The following is a 16,665-nucleotide window of genomic DNA, read 5'->3' as shown; positions in this document are numbered from 1 at the left end:
ACAACCATTAGTTTTAAACCCAGAGTTTGCAAAAGTTTTCAGAATGCACACTGAGGAAAAATTCAGCTTGTTTTAAGAGCCCCTGTGGCCTTTGTAGAGTAAGACTACAGGACAAGCTAAGTCCAACACCGTATCATCTCCACAAAGCCTCCAGATTTCTCAGTTCTTAAAGGCACAGTAGCCAAGAGAGTCAGTTCTCATATCTGCTTCCCCAAAGAGCTCCAGAGGAACTCAGACACCAGACTGTGAAAACAATGCTTACTGGTACTGTAGCTATCATTTATATCCACCTGGTGCCAGAGACACTGCAGTTGGCAAACATATAATCAACCCCAGATGAAAAGTTTGCAGGAAATACAGGGCAGTAAGTAATTTCTGGACTAAAGCTGCAGAAACTGGAAAGAATAGAATCATTCAAGATAAAGCTAAACACAATAAGCTGGGAAAGAACCAATATAACATTTTTTTTTAGGAGAACGTCACAGCTTAAATTTGGGGGTGTGAAGAAGGAACAAAGATACATCCAATACAAGCCCTGGCCAGTTCCAGGTGCCTTTAGCCAGCCAACTTATGGCCTGAAGTAATACCACCAGAAAGTTACTGTTTTGGCATGAATGCAAGTTTCCAAACTCATAACATGTAAGCTATTTCTGCCCAATATTTTGAGGTTAATCTCTGTGTTTTCTTTGAAGCCTCTCTTTCCCTATTGAGACATTTATATCCAGGGGGGTGATGCAAACAGCCAGAATAATGAATCTTTGGGCACTTTTGAGGAGATGTGGGAGTATATCCCTCCCTGCCATATGGTAGGTCTTGGAAAATGCTGGTGACTCACCAGTGAAGACTTATCCATCCAGTTTTCTACATAGCAAACAAAAACTGTTTCCCAAAAAAATTTCCTTCCAGGGAAGTTTTATCACCTGATCCCTGTGGTTTGTGCTCTTGCTGTTCAAAGCACAAAAAAATAACTAGAAGTTATTTTTCCCTGAGTGTGGCCCATCAGCCCACATGGAGACTGGTCAAAGAGATCTCAAGGTCAAAAAACTCAAAATTAAAACTAATCTGCTATCTGCTTAATCGGTGTTAACATTTTTCACAGGTTGAAAAGCATTAAAGGCAGCCTATAGCTTTCATTATTGAGTCAAATTAATTTTTTACTTTCAAATCCCACTTGTAGCACAGTTTTTAACATTCCAAGTCATATTTATCTTTTGCATATTAAAATATGATGCCTTTCTATAAATAGCTACAGGTTTCTTGGCAGCATTGGTGTGACAGAGGATTAATTAAACTGGAAAGCAGGGAGTGTGGGGACCAGATTTATATAATGAAAACAATATATCTGCTAACACCAGAGAAGTGCTGACACTGTAATAACGCTGATATTAATATTTGGTACAGAACATTGTAGAGCACATTAGTAAGGTGGTTAAATCTGGTGGGCTGAGAAATGATCAGAAATTACCAGAAGAAAATAAGGCTGTTACTTTGCTACTAATATTACAAGTCTCACTCCCATTCAGAAAGATTCACTGATACCTTGTGTTTTAATGCCCAGAGCCCACAAAGAAGTCTTCTGAACTCCCATGAGAGCTCCACTGCAGCTGCAAGATTATTCAGAAGTTTGATGGATTTTTTCCCTAGATAACACCACAGCAATCTACAGTCAAATGGGGACTAGAGAAATCAATAAGAAAAAAGAATTAAAATCTATCCCCTCCTCCAGTCTACCAGCTAGTTAATACAACCAGCTTGTTACATGGTTTTATGTTAACATAGCCTTATTTACTTCAAAAACAGTGAGAGAATGAACATCCAAACACCACATCAAAACAACCCGTTTGACCTTATGAACATTTTCCAGGATTTCATAGAAAGTCACAAGCGAAAAATTACCTTTGAAGTTTATACAAAACAGGGAAGAAAAAACCAGAAAATACACAAAGAAACTAATAAAAAAAAAATCCTTCTAAATACCAGATGCCCTAGGGCATTTAAATATTCAAGAATATTAAAACACATTCAAACTTTACTTCACTACTCTTGGAAAACAAAAGGCACCACCTAGTAATTTCCACTCGATTCCTTCTGCATTCCAACTTCCACCTCATCCCAGGACATTGCACACGATGAAAACAAGTACTAAAACTAAGTTATTTATTAAAACTATAGAATAAAATGCCAGAGTAAAGATATATATGTATGTCGGCAGTCCAAATAAATTAGGGTCATTTTCATCAGTAGATGACAATTTTTACATTTATTACAATATTTTCCCCATAACTATTCTGTCTGGTGACATTTTTGCACATATATAAAATATATGTGACAGTATATAACATATAGCTAGATATTTGACCATTGCTAAATGCTGCAGTATTTTGAATATATTTGCAGACTGTCAAATATTTTAGACTTTCAAGTGATGCATTTTAAAATACAGTAAAATGAAGATAACTTACAGAGTAAGAGACAGATTCTGCTCTTGGCTACTAATAAGAAAACTCAGCCTCCTGGCAGGTCTGAGAGTACCAGACCACATCTTTATTATCTTTAAAGGCATAAGCCATGTTAGGAAATAACAGAGGTGGGAAGATGCTTATAGAACCAGGCTGTCTACATAAATCTGTAGGAAGCTATTGATAAAGTTAAACCAGGTGTCACTGGCTGAGAATCTGGTCAAATAACTTAAATTCTAGTTCCTGAAGACTATGTGCTGACACAGGAAAAGAAACACGATCAAAGGCAGGGAAGTTGCAATTTGGGGGGGGGGACAGATTTTATCCTGGCACTTGTCATTTTTATTTAGCACATTTAGCCTGGAATGAGCACAGATGAAGTTTATAGTGAGAGAATAACAGAAGCCTCACCTACTGCAACCCAGCTCTTGTGTCTGTTCTCCTCCCCAGCCAGATCTCACCCTTTCAAACCTGCGTGCCTTCATTCACAACCCTGCCCTTCCATGCTCCAGCCTCTTCTCCTGACCTCATCCCTCATCTTTCTGGCCACAATCCAAGGCCTTGGCTCTTTGCCAGCTCCTCACCAAGGCTCATTGTCTCTTTGCTCCTCCTCTCCCACCTTCCCAGTCCTTCACCTTTCCAACCAAACTCCAGGCTTCTGCTCTTGGGTTGCCCTCCCTGCCGCTCCTCTCATTGACATTCAGATGGGAAAGTCCTCAAGGCTGCTCTGGCAAAAATAAACCAACACAGAGGTGTAGGCTTCCTAACACAAGGGTTTGCCATCCTCTAAAAGCCCTGAGGGAATGGGAATGTGTATCTTCACCTTCCACCCTGCAGTGCTCTCTTTGGGCAGCTGGGCACTGCTCAAACCCAGCTCCTTGCTGCTGAATATGCATGAACCAAGATGGTTAAAAGCTTGTCAGCTTTGCCAAATTTGTGTGGATTTTGACAAAAACTGCAAAAGGCATATCCTTGTAACAAAAGTCAGTTTGTTGCCAGCTTTCCTGCCTCTGCTCCAAAACATGGGTGTGCCATACAGTTTTAAAGAAAATATCACCAGAATTGGGTGTTTCTCTGTCCTCACCCGCCCCCCACCCCCATTCTACTACTGCAGTACACTGTTCCAGCCTTTTCCCTGTACTACTCCACCCTTCCAACCCTATTTTTTGGGGGATTGTTTTGGCTGAAATTTTGTCATCTAAAGCAGATAGCTGAACTGAAAAGCATGTCTCTGAAATTATTAAGCTTAGCAGAGACACACAAACTCAGGACCTCCTAATGGTCCATTGATTGTGAAATGCTCTTCCAGTTCTACTTTCCCAAAACTTAGATCACACAGTGTACTCCATGTTCTTTCACAGCTAGATCCACAGGCCACTGCAAGGTGTCTCCCAGCAGCCTTGGGATGGAGCACTTCCAGGGAGCTGCAGGCTTCTGCTGATGTGCCAAGGTGTTTAGATTTTTGCAGGAAAAAGACTTTTCATTAAAATTCAGTTCCAGGAAAAAAAAAGGATGAACCAAAGTACAGAAGATGTGCAGCTAGTATTTGTTAATGGCTTGTTTTAAAAATTTGTGAGGTGCTTTAAATTCAGGGTGGGTTCCAGACACACTGAATAAAGAAAAGCAGTATTTCCTCTCTGCCACGACTGGGATATAAGTAACAACTGACAAGCCTAGGGAAGGAAACAGATGTAGAAACTTTTATAGGTAATTCCTTGGATTCACTAGGAATATTGGTTAAGAGTTAAAAAAGAAAGAGCTCAGCATAAACAGTCTTTTATGTGCATCTAAAACTGACTTGAGCCGAGAGCCAAGACAGCCTCCAAGCTATCGGAGATACCATCCTGGCCCTCACTTTCTCCAGGGGAAAACTAACCAGGCAGCACCTGTCCAAGGGCTGTGCTGCATCCCAAAAGGCAGCACAGCACCGTCTGTGCTTCTCATCTATTTATTATAAGCCTTGGAAGCTCCAGCTTCTGTCAGTTTTAGCCACTAGTGGATTTGACAAAATTCTTCTGCTTCTTGCAGCAGACAGGGGAGCCAGGAGCTGATGAGCCACCACCACCCTTTCCCTTTCCCCTTTCCTTTTTCTTTGCATTGCATCATGCAATGCAAGATGCAGTACTGCAGCAGACCATCACTCAAATCCATCTGGCTCTCATTTCACTCTTAAATTCACCTAGTGAAGACCGAAGAAAGCCCCCAATATGGCTTGCTACTTTTGAACTGAAATTTCAAACTATTCAGGGCAAAGTTTCTTCTCAGCCAAAATCATAATATTCTGCATGGTTCAGGAGGAAAGGAATGTGGCATTATCAAGTAGCTCAGATAATGGAAAACCATGCAAATGATTTCCTTCAGAGAGTACTGCAGAAAGCTCTGCCTGCAGGTATTGTACATGGCCAGGCTAGAAGCTTTACAACCATTAATGACAACACAAAAAAGACATGGAATCCACTGAAACACTCAGCTCCAGCTTTGGAGGTTCTGGGCAATGTCCCAGATTCCCCAGTACGTGCCTTTCCCCATTTGGAAAAAAACCCTTATGTTCCTACAAACCTGAAGAAATTCTCTGATCCCCAACCTCTGTACCAAGACAGGGGATCAATTAGATGAGAGTCAGCAGGTGATGGGATGTTTATCTATTCCAGCATCCCATCAAAATCCTTCCCCTTGAGGGTCAATGCAGTTTCAGGCCAGGCAGGTCTGCCAGAACTTCCCTCTGTCAAAGCCTCTTTGAGGTGCACACATAAATTTAATCCCTTCTCTTGAGAAATGATTTCATTAGGAACACCCAAAATGAAGGTTTTACTACAGGCTCAGCCTTGTCAGATACTAAACACCTCTTCCTTGCTTGATGACCATCAAGTGATAGCCCTGAATGCCAAAATCCCATCTCTGCCTTGTGAACAAGGTCAACAGGAAGCCCAGAATGAACCAACCCTACTTCATTTACAGCCTCTCACAGGTCAGTCAGGTTTCACTTGCAGGAAAACTTGTAGGTTTCAACTGCAGGAAAATCAAAGCAGAATTTCCCATCAATAGGGCACAACCCCAATAGTCAAGAATCAATAGATCAGCTTCCCCTTCTTGTTAGGACACCAGCTCAGTGCTACTGAATGAAACACTTCCTTTAAACTCATCAGCTCAAATTCCTCTGCTGACAAACATCTGCACACACACCAGTAAGACAAACAGTAATTATTTCCCCAGAGAAAAACAATTCTGCTATAAATTTCAGAAGCAGCTTGATTTAACAAATTAAGCTAAGAGCTAAGGACACAAAATGCAGTTAACTTCTTTGAAGCTAGTGGAATCAGAAATTATTTGCAACACCTCTTTTGAAAGGATGAATACAGAGCTCTGGACAAAACTCCTGGCCTGGGTTTTTAAAGGGGCAAGAAACTAAACCTGACTCTAGAGGAACATCTTTCCAACTAATAAATCACAGGTGCATTTCTCTTCCTGACACTTTTTAGAATTTCCTACATGAATTAATTTATAGAACTAGAATAGAAAATATCAACAGAAGCATCCCATGCAGAGCATTTGAATTTTTGTTTTCATTATCCAAATTTTGGGGTTTTTGCCACATATTAAATGACATTTTTCACTTCTTCCTAGTACTTGGCATGAGGAGTTTCTTGCTATTTTATAACTACCTTATGAAAGGCAACAAACTGCTGAAAAATGGCAAAAATACAGTTTTCCTTAAGGAAAACAGCAGGAGTGTCCTGCTGTCATACAGCCTGGACATTACAACTGTTCAAGGATTTCTGTGCAGCTGAGGGCTTCTGCTCAAATTTCTTTGTTTTCCTTCTTTTGGTTCCTTTTGGAGGAACATATAAAACTCTTAAAAGATCCTTTCCTCTGAGAATTGTTCCTTCTCTCCCTCTGCAGTGATAAATGCCATCTCAGAGATGGTGACACACATAAACTACGAGGATTTATAGCACATTTCCAACACTAATATTAAACACATCCTTTAAACTTCTTCTTTGGAAAGATTTCGATTTTTTTTTTCCCCTCCTTTAGTATCGTTTAATAGCTGTTAAGTCACCTTCAAAGAATTTGAAAACCTTTGAAGTACAACACAAAAAATAGAGTCCAACATCTTCCCAAGAGTTGCAGGTAATGTGCAGTAATTTTTGAAGGCAAGCAGAGATAGAGCTGTCTAATGGCAAGTTACCACCTCCCACCCCACAGCCCTACTCCTGCCAACACCAATTTTATAAACATGCTTTTGTTCTATTCCCTTACACTACAGAGGCATCAGGGATGAATGACACAGATTGCCAATTTGGCTGCTTTTTTTTTTTATTTTCTTTTTGGATAACTTACATATATTTTATTTTTAGAGAGGAGATTCTTCTCCAATTCTTTTGCAGCAGGGTTTGGGTTTGTGACTTCTTGCTTTCCCTCTGTGAGGGCAAGGGATAGCTTTGCTGCCTAATTTCTTACTTCAGATCTCATTTGGTCAGTAAGAGGGAGGATTACTGCCTACCTGTCGTAGATTTTTCCATTTTGTTACCACATATCCATGGACTTCCAAGAATAAACAAAAAAAAATTTCCTAAGCCTTTAGGAAAGGCTTAGGAAATTTTTAGAACAAAGATTTCCAATTTTAACTCAGTCCAAACTCCCTTAACATGCATGTGGCCAAGTGGTGCTGTTGCCCAACCACATGAAAACAAAGATTTCTAGCATATGAAAAAATAATTATCTGTACTTTAAAAGTTCAGAGTGCAGAAGTTCTGCATAATTAAAACATTTTCTGAATCTTGCTAGCCGCCCAAAGGTTAAATACTTCTCTTTGCTAGCACAGACCACATAATTGAGAGGAAACAAGTGAGTTTATTCTTTGAAAGGCCATGGAAAAAAACCCTAAAAAACCACCACAAGTTTATTTGTACTTAAAATCCTTTCAGCTCTAAAGAACCAGCAAGATAATAAATTGTTTTTGCTGAAAACAGGAAGTCTGGCAGAGATGCAAAAGGACAGCTAAACTTTGGCTAGACAGCCCAAAACTCTGCGTTATACTTCGAGAGTATTTCCAAAATAATAATAAAGAAAAAAAGAAAAAAGAAAAGAAAAAAAGAAAATAAATAAAGAAAATCAAAATGCCTCAAATCCTAATCCATAGAAAGCTAAAGGAACAGCAAAGGCATCTGGCAGTGGTAATTTGTTGCCAGATTTGTGGTTGTCTTGTGCTGGCTTCCAGGCTGGTTTGCCAGTTTGTAACTTCCATCAAGTGCAGCTGAAGCCCACATTTATAAAGCCTCAAATGCTGTCAAAGCTAGATAAGTATCAAGCAGTCCTTTCTTTCTTCTTTTCATCTGACCAAGACCAAAGGAATAAATAAATAAATAAGCACCTGCTCATAACACTATGGTGTGTAGAGGGAGACAACAGAATTTTGGGTGTCAGGACTAAGTTCCCACCAGGTTTTTGCATATAGAACTGTACAGGGCAACAAATACCCCCACTCTGCCACCTCACTGTCACTCCTACCCCATCATCAGGCCACCAGCAGGGCCTTCTGGCAGGAGCAGTCATCTGTCAGCACAAAAGCAGCTGGAGGGCAACAGTTTGTAAGTTAATAAGTTTATAAGTGTGGTCTCTTTTAAAATGTGTACGTTCGAAACACATCCATCGCGCACACAACTGGAAATTAGCCCAGACTCCAGACTTCCAGGGGGATTTTGAATAGCTTACAGGACATGATCACTGGCTGTAGCCTGTGAACACAGCCAGGCTTACAGTGGGCTCCAGCACTGACCAGTTTTTGCTGCTGTAGTGGCACTTTCTGGCCCACCTCTAGCCTAGGTAGAGTGGCTCTGTCCTTAGCAAGGGCCACGTGGAGTTCAGAGGTTGCTACAGGCCAGGGTTTTCTCCTAGGAAGCCACTCAAACATTGCTGACTTCTTGTGGGAGGTAAAGGTTTCAGACTGCATGGATACGAGTGTACCATGGTATTTATCCAAAGAAGATAAATAAATGTGGAGAGCAAATCCACAGCACAATTCTCGTAAAGGATGCAAAGGGCCCCTCCCAATTCAATCCTGATATGAATGCATTTGTGTGAGGAAGGGCATCTTAAATATATTAATTTTGTTTTTTGGGCTAGACCTTCCTCTCTGAAAATGCTGGGGGTTTTTTCCACCCTCTTTTTTCCCCTTCTTTCTTTTCTCCCTCCCCACTCACATTTATGAAAATGCAGATCCTCAAAGCATCTATTACAAAGCACCACTGAGTCCTTTGGGCCAAGCAAAATTTAAATATTATCAGCAGCATAAATATTATCTTCTGAAACACACAACCTTGAAATTCAATGATCATAAACTGATCTCTTTTTTTATAAAATCCATTACTATTGTTATGTAGTCTTAACACCCAACTTACCAACAAGAGATCATCTTCACTATATCTGGGGGGTTTTGTTCCTGAATCATGACCTCACAACAAAGTCCAAAAATAGAGTGTACAAGAAAGAGAGCTCAAATCTTCAAACTTCTTTCCTCAGTATAATCACTTGCCTAATTTAATTGCAGAATCCCTCACACTTGCAGGAGCACAGTCGAGACAAAGGCAACACACTGGTGTACTGTGAACATGGAATATGCAGAAAGCCAGAATAGAAAGGTCCTGAGAAGTTATAATAACTACCAAGGATAAGAAAAAGGAGAGAGAAAAAAACAAAACAACACTAAACCAGCAAACCTTATTTTGTTTTACAGTGTTCACCATGAGAGTTTTAAAAATCAAGCTTTTAGAAGGATTAAAATTTAACTTATCAGTTAGAACCCTGATATTCTCAGTCCCTCTGGAAACCTTGACCATGTATTTCACATTAAGCCCTCCCAGCATCTGCTCTTTAATAGTCATAACAGCAATGATACCAACAACACCCACACCTTACAACACAGCACTTTTCATCTGCTGGAAACAAAACTCTTCCCAAAGGAGGCAAAGCATTATCATTCCTTGTTTAGAAACAGAAATCCAAGTATGGAGAAATGAAACCACTTACCCAGGACCATTCAGCTGGTGCAGCAGCAGAGCCAGGTGAAGAAGCCAGAGCCCCTGTGCAGATCTCCAGTGTAAGCCTTTAACACTCAGCACCACACCTCCAGCTTCAGTAGAGCAGGTAATGCTCTCCTCTCTCACAGATCTGGGCTGAGCTTTAGGTACAATCTGGAAGCACTTCAAAAGCTCTGGATCAAAAAGCCCTGTATAAATGCAAAGTGTGATTATAATTCAACCAATGCTGGAAAAATTGCAGCAGTTTATATTTGTTTTTCTGTATTTGTGGAATTTAGGTTGCTTCAACACTTGAACAGCTTTTGATAATGACACCATCTGTTAATTCTCACCCCTCACTAAATTAGAACAAGTGGTGGAATTGTTAGACTGCAGTTTTACAGATCCCAGCTTATCAAACAAACCTGAACCCAGGGTCAGTGAGAGGCATAACCAGCAACAGGAGGCAGCAACCAGTCAGGTACAATTTCCAAGCCAAGCAGAAGAAAAGGATAGGACAACCAGGAAGAACACACCTCTCAGCAACTCCTCTGGAGCAGTTCTTTGTTGGGTTGTGTTTCCTTTCCCAGCCCTGCCAGGTGAACAGCATTTCCTCCAAGGCTGCTCAGATTGGTGGGACAGCCATGGGTGGGGTATTCCTGCTAGGATCTGAGATCACTGCCAGGTGGAATGGACACCTGGGTACAAGTTTAACACTCTTCAATTGCAACAAGTGGGCAGAGTTCTGAGTGGCTCTGCTGTTGCCAGATTAGTGTCCAAACTGGTGTAAATTACTGTAATTTATGCATGCTTTACCTGCAGAAATACCAACTGGGGAGCATGAGGAGGGCCATAGGCCTTGATAATACATTTACTAAAATTGAAGTTAATAAACAACATTTTGGCTACACTCCCCTTCCACCCACCCCCCTCCATTTTCCCTACATATTCATATCATTCTCTCTGTTCTAAGAAATGCTCTTCCTCTGTTTTCATGTTATATAAGAATTTGTTTAATATACTTGTATCTGCAAAAGGCTTAGATTATTCACATGCAGATAAAACAGTGAAAATACACAGCTCCTGGTCTCTAGACCAGTTTTTGCAAATGTTGTTAAACGCTCCTTAGTTCTTCTACGAACCTTTTAGTTCTCTCTTTCTGAATTTGTGTCAACAATTTCATTCTTTCCTTAGACAGTGAACCAAATCCCCAGTAGCTGTAATCTTCTATTTCACAGAGAGTTTTCAGTGTAGGGATGGACTTTTACTAATGACACAAGCGTGATACATCACTGCACAAGGAACAGGGAGTTTGCTCACTTTATTTATGAACATTCAGGACACAGCTATGGAAACTTCAGACCCTGCTACTCCTGATTATGCAGAAGTCAGGCACAAGACTGAAGTTGCACTTGTCTAGGAAGAGCCTGGGTAGAGCTCTTCAAATAAGGCAGGTTTGGTATTCAGCACCATGGTAATCACCTCACACACCCAGGAAGGAAACAGGTTTCCCGCCTGCCATGAGCACAATTCCCTGTCACCTTCAGGGGGCTTCTAAAAAAAGTGCCCAGAGAATTGTGGATGCCCCATCTCTGGAACCGTTCAAGGCCAGGTTGTTTGGAGCACTGAGCAACTTGCTCTAGGGAAAAGGGTCAATATATGAGACCACACTGAAAATCAACCTTCTGGTAACCCCAAGAAAGGCAGGTAAAGACCCTCAACCCCAAAGTTGTTGATGCTGCTATGATGGGGTGAGAAAAACGTCCAGGGTGCAAAATCTGCCTGACAAAAAACCCTTTGGTCCTCAGTTCCATTGATTGTGACTATTGGGAGTACATAATAATCAGCTCACAGGGGACACCAAGGTACCTAAATTCACTTGTTGCTGTCATTAAGGGATAATTATTCCTAGAAAAGAAGAAGAATGAGACATTTTCTGGGCATTATAGGCACATGGCTGACATCACTAGAAGCCAGTCCAGACTTCTGAGTTCAGGCCAGCTTTCTAAAACCCTTTATGTCACTGTTTTACAAAAGGTATTTGATACCACTGCTGCCTTATCACATGTGATCTCATCCTTGACCCTGAGTGGCACTTTTAGGAATAGCTCCCTCAGGTTTACTTTTATCAGATCATAAAGTACATCATATTCCCTCGCCTATGAGATGTGCTAAGACTTGTATCATTTGTAACTGGAAATCCTATAAAGCTGCCTGACATTTCTTTGTCCACAAAAAATTGAAGTCAAAGTTGGAATGGATGAAAAAGAAGTTTCCAAGATTAAAAAAGTGCTTGTTTGGTGGAGAAAACTATAATCAGGTGCACTTTTCCATGAATACAGTAAGAGCTAAGATTTTTTGTAATGAGAGCAGGGCTGTATCCCTTCTTGGAGTAATAAACACATGACAGTGAGTTTAAACACTTAACTGACTTGCTCTGCTAATGTTACAAACATAGATATATTCTATATTAAATACGATCAGGTTTTTTTACAGAGAAAGTGGCGTGGCACAAAAATATCCAGCATCACATCTTACAGCATCCTGTCAGGACTCTTGGAATACTCCTCTATTTTGCAGATCTGCAGACTAAGTAAGAGGGATTAAAAGACTTGCCCAAGGTCTCCGAGCAAGACAGCTGCCCAGTCAAATTTTCACGGTCAAAGATAAGTACCACGCCAGCAAACAGCGTGAATCTAAACAAGCAGACAGGTTGGAGGATGTCAGCAAAAGGAAGACTTGAGTCACAGCTGGCATGGGTCAGCCTGTAAGTCGAGGGGGCAGAGAATAAGCTGAAGCTAAATATACTCCAACTCCTCGTAGACTCCCTGCTGGCAGTAGGCCAGGCTGCAGCAGTAATGGCTGGGCTAGGTTTAAAGTGCTCTCCCCTGCCAGCTAGTCAGCCCTGCCTTAAATTAACCCAGCTGACTTTAGACTGAAACAGATGATGGTTCCTTATAAACTCAATTACACCAGCTCAGCCATGAGTGGAGAAGGCTCCAGATGAAATGTGGTGCTTTACCAATATCTTGAATCTCCATTGCCTTCCTTGCAGTAACTGTTGACAGTGACTTAAATTCTTTAAATCCATCTGAAAGACAAAACTTCAGGTTAAGCAACATCACCTTCAGGGGCCTCTGCCTAAGGTTGCTGTACAGATGATGAAAGGAGGCTTTCTGAGACCATTTCTCCACTGGATGTCAACATGCAGCAATGAATTCACTCGAGATGTTCCTGTGGATTTCTTTGCTGGTAGGGTCATCCATTTCTGTGGACTCCTTTTATTACAGTCTCTGATCTTTCCAACTGCAGGAAACCACAGTGCTGCTTTACTGAAGACTTGTTTAAGTCCTGTTACAAAATGATGCTCATATATACCCTTAACAATTCCACTGCAATCCAACCATTTACTCTTATATTAGTTAGGATAAAATAAAACCCTGGGGTCTGTAAAAGCATGTATATGTGCACAGAATAAATATAGTTTGACTCCTAAACTTACATGCTGAGACTACATTTTCTGTAATAAAATATTAAAGTGGTTTCAACTCCACAGTTGGGTTTTTTTAAAGAGACAGCAAAAGACATCAGTGCAGGACAGTATCCACTGGACACAGTCACTCAAATGAGTAATAAAATGAGTATCTTCATTATGGACTGACAAGGACCAGTACAGACTTTCCCAGAGAGAAATAACCTCAATGCTGCCACCTCATACCACCATAAACTACGCTCAAGTCTTCATGTGAAGATGCATTTCTAATGCCTTGCATTTAAATATCAGAAAAGTCTGATAAAGAATTGTCTGAGGCTGAGCCAAAGCAGAGTAAATGGCAAGACTGTAATAATACAGAAACTTGTGGAGGCTTTGGAGAGCAGTTAATCACTTCTGTGGAATTTAGGAAGAGCTAAATCTTGTGACACTTAATTTTTTTTCTGTGCTTCTTCAGAAATTAGGCTCTTCTTAAAAGTCACCTTTGAGGATGGTTTGTCATAGCCAGGGCTGGACTAGTGGCAGGAGTTGCTTGAGCTGAGTCCTGGTAGTTCAAGTAGAAGCTCTCCCACTTGTCATCACAGAATATATGACCTTATTACTCCTCCCTCGGTTCTGGCACTGATTGTTAATGCTGTTTGCAGCCAGTGAAGTTTCCTCAATGCTCTCTGCTGCTGTCTCTCCCAGCCCCTTCTGCTTTTGTTTTCCTATTGCAGCAAAAAATATGTGAATCCAATTTTCTGCCAACACCTAGATGAACCAACTCCAAAATATAACGTGGAGGACAGCAAAGCAGAAAGATTTGTGTTCCAGTTATATTACTAGCTAAAAATGCATTGAAAATTGCAGGACTTTATTTGTATATTAATGACACAATGCCACTTCCTACTGTAGGACCTGAACAAATTAGGTACCAAAGTCCAGCCCTCAACAGCTCAGATTTATCTCAGATTTTACTGGCAGGGAGAATGAGAGTCAGTGACAGGACAAACCCACGACTGTGAAGAAAGACAGCAGCAGACCCAGATCTGCTGGCTCACTTCCCTGGACATTTGACTTTCCACAAGCTTCCTGATAGCCAGGGGTATTGCAGAGAGCTGGAGAACCTGATTGTTTTGGGCAAAGCTTTTCCACTGGCACTGAGGTCACCAGGCAGGACTGGAGAGATGTCAGGGCTGCAGCTGACTGCTCTCTGGCTGGGAGCAGTCCCTCTGTCAGAGCATGAGCTCTCCTTGCTCACTCCCAGCCCTATCCAAAAGGCATTGTCTGGAAGCAATTAGAGATTTTTAAATATTTTTTTCTTTTTTTTTTCCATCGTTGCCTGACAACTTCAGCAGACGCACATGTAGCCATCCCCCTACGCTTCTAAAGAGCTTTGCTTACTGTTAACTATTTAAATGTTGAAAGTATTAAAGCTAATTTAACTCACTGCTCAGAGAACCAAGTCTGAGGTCAGCTGTCATAGATGGCAACACTGTTGTGGTAAAAGAACTTTGGGGTAGTTTAGAAATCTTTAGAAAAGCGTTCATGCCTGTCCACATACTTGTCAGTCCTACCTGTCACTGCTAATGTTGGGAGGGTGTTTTAGGTTAGGGAAACAGATGGAGCTGCTTTGAGGAGCTCCTGGAGGAATGGCTGTAGTTAGTACTGAAAGTGGTGACAGGAGATGATACTCAGCTGGCCAAATTTTAGGCACCTTGCTTCAGGTGCTTAACCTGGCAGAGTATGGTCCAGTGAGACATAAAGGCCGTGGAAGGGGAGAATAATAGACAATCTCTTCCACAGAGCAATTCACATTCATATTTAAATACTCTAATTGCCTTCCAGAGCAACTGACTGGCCCCTGGTCAACTTTATTGGAAACCTGGAGAAATTCTCCTGTATATGTAGATATTGTGAAATGCTCTTAGTATCAAATTAAAAAAGTCTTAGATGGTAAATGAAAAATTCTCTTGACTTCAAAGGTGTTACTGTTTTGTAAACACAGTAAAGTGAACAACTTTATTCTGACTGCCATGCTTTTTTCTGTGTGTGAGAAAAAAAAGAAAGGAAGAAGTAGCCGGTGGCTGCTAATGGTACAGCAGCAACAAAGGATTTTTCCCTAAAGGGATCCTTGCCTGCTGTAAATCCAGAGCAAGGGACACATCAGGATCAGACCTGTAGAGCAAAGATGTTCATAACATTGTGAGAGCATCTTCTACATGCACAAATAGACTGCCTTCCATAACCCTGAACTGGTGGCTTTGGGGGTACAGTCTTTTGTTCCTAACTGGAATAAACAACCTGCTAGAAATAAACAGCAGGTTATGCTGATTTTATAGAAGGGTGAGTTTTCTTTAAGGAATGCTGAAGGATGTGAACATTCCACACATCCAGAAAATCTTTGCTGTCAAAGACTGAAAGGAAGAAAAAAAGACAAAAATGAACACATCAAGTAAGCCTCAATTCTTTCTCATTTTCCAGGTCTAAGGCCAATAGATAGGCACTTATGTTTTGTAGGAGGAAAGGAAGTCTGCTGGAAGCTTGATTCTGGAAGGCTATAAGGGGACACACAGCCAAGTTCTAAAGCATAGCTGCAGTTATGGTTTGTCTACGTTGTCTTGTCATTAATTCTCTAGCCAGTCTTCTGGGGGATAACAGGAAAACTCCAGATGGCAAAATCCATGCCGTAGACACATTTGTAACCTTTCACATCTGTGAGTATGGCCTTGCAAGGAACAACATTTGAGATTACACCACGCTTTGAACTACAGGCAAGAGGCTTAGATCCCCAGCAGCACAGGGAATGGTCAGAAATGACTTGGTCTTGCTTACTCTACAATCAGTCAAACTTTGTAATCTGTACAAAACAATGAATTACTATCAAAAGAATATGAACAGCCCAAAGCAGCTCCAGGGCTCTTCTGAGGGAAAGCAAGGGTCTTGCATTTGTCTTCCACTTATATCAGAACGGGAACAACCTGATGACCTCAGAAGTGGAGTCATTTTTAATACCTGCTCTTTCCTCCCAGTACCTAGAGGGGTAGAGTCCTGCATGCCTCATCTCACTGGTTATCATTATTATGTCATCCAGATCAATCATTTCAAGCTCATTGGGTTGTAAATGCAGCTTTGATCATTCGTTACACTTTGTTAGTATTTATCAGAGCCAGGGCTCTGTTAATCCAAAACAGCATCACTCAAACAGCAAGGAAACCTGGGCTCCAAGAGCACTCACTGCAAGTTGGAGGGGCGGTGTTGGGTTTTGTTTGTTTTCTAAATTATTCACTTCTAAAAATTTCCCAACTGCTGCAGGGTTAATCTCTGAAAGGCAGAGGAAACCTTTCCTCTCTCGAGACAGGCACAGCAAGAGCGAAAGGCGAAGCGCTTGCCTGTTGCTGTAAGCCCATCGCTGCTCCAGAGGATCGGAAACAGGCACCGGAGAGGAAGGGATTCCTCTGAGGGCAAAACCTCTTTTATGTCAAAGTGTGCGTAAGGCTCCTGGGGCTGACCCACAGCGCACTGAAGTCATCCAAACCGAGAGGCCTAACTCATAAAGTGCTCCAGAGCAGGTCTCTCACTGCTTTAGTCTCCTTGTAAGCGCCAGCGGCAGCTGAGCCCGCACTTAGGACAAAGCAAAAGTGCCTCTTTTTAATCGTGAGCCGGGAACCGAAGGGAGGATTGGACTCCAAATGGTCTCCTCAGCGATGACAAG

General features: G+C 41.4%; 1 long non-coding RNA gene across 1 annotated transcript in view; it reads right to left on the bottom strand.

Annotated features, from left to right (window-relative positions):
• The window catches only part of LOC111926686 (uncharacterized), a 306,644-nt gene that overhangs the window by 62,050 nt on the left and 227,929 nt on the right, over nt 1–16,665 (bottom strand). Inside the window, exon 11 of the long non-coding RNA XR_002863124.2 lies at nt 9,489–9,687. This is a non-coding gene — a long non-coding RNA (uncharacterized LOC111926686). The remainder of the gene's footprint in view (nt 1–9,488; nt 9,688–16,665) is intronic.

The sequence above is a fragment of the Cyanistes caeruleus genome, chromosome 2 (assembly GCF_971803275.1).
Source record: "Cyanistes caeruleus chromosome 2, bCyaCae1.hap1.1, whole genome shotgun sequence".
NCBI lineage: Eukaryota > Metazoa > Chordata > Aves > Passeriformes > Paridae > Cyanistes > Cyanistes caeruleus.
This window is presented reverse-complemented; position numbering and strand designations above follow the sequence as displayed.